The following is a 4,134-nucleotide window of genomic DNA, read 5'->3' on the forward strand; positions in this document are numbered from 1 at the left end:
GTTCAGGAAGACTTTCAGCTCAGGGGTCACCTAGCGGGGGTTGTTTGCAAAGCATCGTAGCCGTCGTGTTGGCACAATGCTCTCCACACAGAAGTTCATATATTCAGTGATACATTCAGTCAGGCTGTTGATGTCATCACCATGAGAGTTTTGGAACATGCTCCAGTCTGTGGATCTGTAACAGTCCCTCAGTCTCTCAGTGGCCTCATCAGACCAAACTTTCACTGACTTCTTCTGTGCTATTGTTCTCCTCACCAGTGGAATGTAATGGGGGAGCAGGTAGACGAGGTTGTGGTCAGAGTGTCCGAGTGAGGGGAGGGGGGCGGAGGTGTAGGCGTCTTTAACATTAGCATAGAAGAGGTCCTGCGTTTTATTGTCCCTTGTTTTACACGTGACATACTGGGTGAGCGTGGGGAGGGTGGAACGAAGGGAAGCATGATTGAAATCCCCTGTGATAAGCAGGAGAGCATGGGGGTGCTCTGTCTGCAGTTTGTTTACCGCGTCGTGAATCCGCTCACACGCAGGGATATAAACACACATCGCGATCAGGTGGCCGAACTCTCTCGGCAGGTAGAAAGGTCTCCAACTCACTCCAAGAATTTCAACATCTGAGCAGCATAGCTGCTGTTTCATGTGAACGTGATCCGCGCTACACCATCTCTCATTCACAAACACCACCAGCCCTCCTCCTCTCTTTTTTCCGCTCTCCGCCGAAGTTCTGTCCACGCGGATGAGTTTAAAGCCGTCCAGAGAGACCACTGAGTCCTTTAGAGACCACTTGAGTCATTTAGCCACGTTTCCGTGAAGCACATTATACTAGCGTCCTTGTACTTCCGTTGAAAACGAGTTAGTGCTGCGAGCTCCTCAGTCTTGTTGTAAAGAGATCTAACGTTACCGGTAACAACCGATGGTAAAAAAACTTTCCTCCGCTTCTTCCTGCCGCCCCGACATCCTCTCCGCTTCCTCCGTATTTCTGCGGGGATGTCTGGTTTCTCAGCGTGGTGGTGAGCCGGGTCGCAGCGCGTGGAGTCACGTAGTCCGAGAAGCTGATTCCTCGTGTAGACAACGGGACGCTCGGAGTCACAGACAAAGGGATCTCTCCTCGCGGCATCGAAATGTGCCAAAAATAACAAAAAAATAAGCACTAGAGTCCCAAAAGTTTGTTTCTGCAGGGCATCTGCGCTCAGAATTCCCGATCCGGTATTGAGTAATATATAAACAATCCAGAAAATACAATAAAGAGGAGAAAGTAGAAAAAGAAAGAATACAGCCAATGTGACCGGCTGCTGCCTGTGCAACGCCATCAAGCATTATTATTATGTTGTTACATAACTATTCGGTTATTTTATTTTACCTTTTCTACAACACCGACAGAGATTAGGTCTTCGTCGTCTTCATTTTCTTTAGTGACAGTCGTCCTGTGATGGTAAATAATTTTGATAAGTAAATTATTTCTATGATGAAGAATGAAAACTGTTTATTCCAGAATAACACCAATATCAATGTTTTATGTAATCTTTTGCTTTTATATAGGATGAACAAGGGAGCTGATTGGCACTAAAGATCCTTCAAAATTTTATGTTAAAGGTAACTTTTAGATTCAAAACAGAACTTCCTTGCTCAGTTTGGCCGAGAGACGGATCTCGTTGGAGCCTGCAATGTTTTTTGTTACTTTTTAGAAAAGTGATGTTTTCCGCATTGCTGAAAGTTCAACCTGCCTTTAACATCTCCTACTGTGACTAAGAGCTTGGTAACTTTGGATGGATGGATTATCCATCTGTGCTGTTTTAAGTAGGAGCCCCTAGCCTGTATTCTGAATTGACAGATTTGACCATATTAGGATATAGGCTTTGATTACCTAGTCTAAGGCATATTTGAATATTGTGTCTTTTCCTGTGGACAGGAAGAGTCAGCGCTGAGGAGAAAAGCTTCTATGCGGGCCGCATGGGATTCAAAGACTCACAGACAAAGACGACTAAGCTAAGTCTGTGAAACTAACATCATAATCAAATCAGTGCTGTTCTGTCCAAGCTGTGTAGGAGAAAGCTGACCTGGGAGCAGAGCCACTATCCAGCAGAAGTGCAGAGACCCCATGCTGCAACCCACCTTCACAGGCCTGAGACCTGCATGGAGGAATCGGAGCTGCTAAAACAGCCCGCTGCTCAGACAACCAGCTTTACTTTGAAGTAATTAATTGGCAACCGGACGGCATCACCATTAATATGGAACATTAATGTTGATTTAATGGTGTTTTGTTTAAACACCGTTAAATATCGTCCACTTTTACTGGATGATATTAGTCTTGTAACAGCAGCTGCATCCGCATCAGATCAATCTCTCTGGGCTCCTTTAATCGGCTCCATCACTTAGTGGGGGACTGTGGGATGTGTCATGTGGGGCATGGAGGCTGATTCACGGGGTGCCTGGGTCTGGGGCCCAGGGGGTGCCCGGAGTGGGGTGACTGGTGGGTCCGGCCCCGGTGTCTGTGGCCCACACCTGGGCGGGGCTGGATGTTTGGACTTTGACTCCTTGTCTCGGCCCTGGTTCTTGCTTTCTCTCAATGGCAGTTCTATACCCTTTTTTATGTTTTATCTTTATTTAAATTTTTCCAGCACAGTCCAGAGGAAGGGTAGGTGGGGTGGGGGTGTTGGTCCTGGGTTGCAGTTGGCTCTCTGCCTAACCCTGCCACCTGTCTCTGGCCCCTCGTGGTGTGGCTAGTGGAGCCTCCCTCTCCAGGTGGCTTTGTCGTAGAAGGGGGGGGGGGGCTATTGGAGTTAGCAGAGAAGCTGGTTAATCACATTGTCTGATTAACTATTGTCTCTCTTACCTGCTCCATCACTCTGCCACACATGTAGGATCTGGGGCCTCGGGTCCCTGGGGCCCATGGCTGGATCCAGTTTCTTTGCAGGTGAAGAAGCAGACTGAGGATGTTGTGTCATTCTCTCCCTTTTTATTCCTCTTTCTCTTTCACATATTTTTTGTGCCTTCTTGTTTCAGGCTCCCTGCAACAATTAGAATAAAGCTTATTACATGTATAAATGAAGCGGAGCACTATGGCACTAAGACAACAATTCTTAATGTGGCACTGCCAGACAGGACACAAAAGATAAATAAATAAAAGAAAACACAAGTGACCCAGTTCCATTGCAAGCCATGCATGCCAATGCCATCACTCTGCCTCCACCTTGTTTTATAGAAGATGTGGTATGCTTTGGATTATGAGCTGTTCCAATTCTTCTCCAAACTTTCTTCTTCCCATCTTTCTGGTACAGGTTGATCTTAGCATCATCTGTCCAAAGAATGCTGTTCCAGAACTGGGTTGGCTTCTTCAGATGTTTTTTCTTGACAAAATCAAGTATGCCATTTTTATTTTTAAGCCTGATTAATGGTTTGCACCTTGTGGTGAATCTTTTGTATTTACTCTCATGAAGTCTTCTTTTCATGGCAGACTTAGATACTGATACACCTACTGCCTGGAGAGTGTTCTTCGCTGAGTGGATGTTGTGAAGGTTGTTCTTCACCATGGAAAGGATTCTGCGATCATCCACTACTGTTGTCTTCGGTGGACGTCCAGGTCTTTTTGAGCTCCCACATTCACCAATGCACTCTTTTTTTTTAGAATATACCAAACTGTTTACCTGACCACTCCTAACATTTCTGCTATCTTTATGATTGATTTAGGATGGTCTGTTTCACCTCTATGGAGAGCTCCTTTGACCGCATGTTGTGTGTTCACAACAACAGCTTTAAAATGCAAACGACACACCAGGAATCAACTCCAGACCTTCTAACTGCTTAATTGATGACAGGTTAATGAGGGAAGAGCCCATGCAGCCTTGTTATTTATTTTAAGAGCTGAAGTCTAAACATTTAATGAGATCTGCTAATTCCTCTCTGTGTTGACTAAAGTTAATTTCCTTCAGATCTGTAACTTCAAATGAGTTGATTCGGTGACAAAGACTAACTGAGCCTAAGTGGACCTGGCTCAGAGATTTTCAGCACATAGTGAACATCAGCAGGATTCCAGTCTGCTGTGAACTAGTGATGGGTCGATGAGGCGTCATGAAGCGTTTTGACACATTGCCAAACTGTATTGATACTGTGTCACTGAATACTGACACCTGCTGGACCTTA

The 4,134-nt window shown here is 45.4% G+C and overlaps 1 long non-coding RNA gene across 1 annotated transcript; it reads left to right on the forward strand.

Annotated features, from left to right (window-relative positions):
• The first annotated feature begins 3,246 nt into the window (after positions 1–3,246).
• On the forward strand, positions 3,247–3,840 carry LOC118561440. The gene is made up of 3 exons (XR_004930049.1): positions 3,247–3,355; positions 3,449–3,574; positions 3,682–3,840. It is a non-coding gene; the product is annotated as an uncharacterized LOC118561440 (long non-coding RNA).
• The last annotated feature ends 294 nt before the right edge of the window (positions 3,841–4,134 follow it).

Source organism: Fundulus heteroclitus, unplaced genomic scaffold, assembly GCF_011125445.2.
Source record: "Fundulus heteroclitus isolate FHET01 unplaced genomic scaffold, MU-UCD_Fhet_4.1 scaffold_63, whole genome shotgun sequence".
NCBI classification, from domain to species: domain Eukaryota; kingdom Metazoa; phylum Chordata; class Actinopteri; order Cyprinodontiformes; family Fundulidae; genus Fundulus; species Fundulus heteroclitus.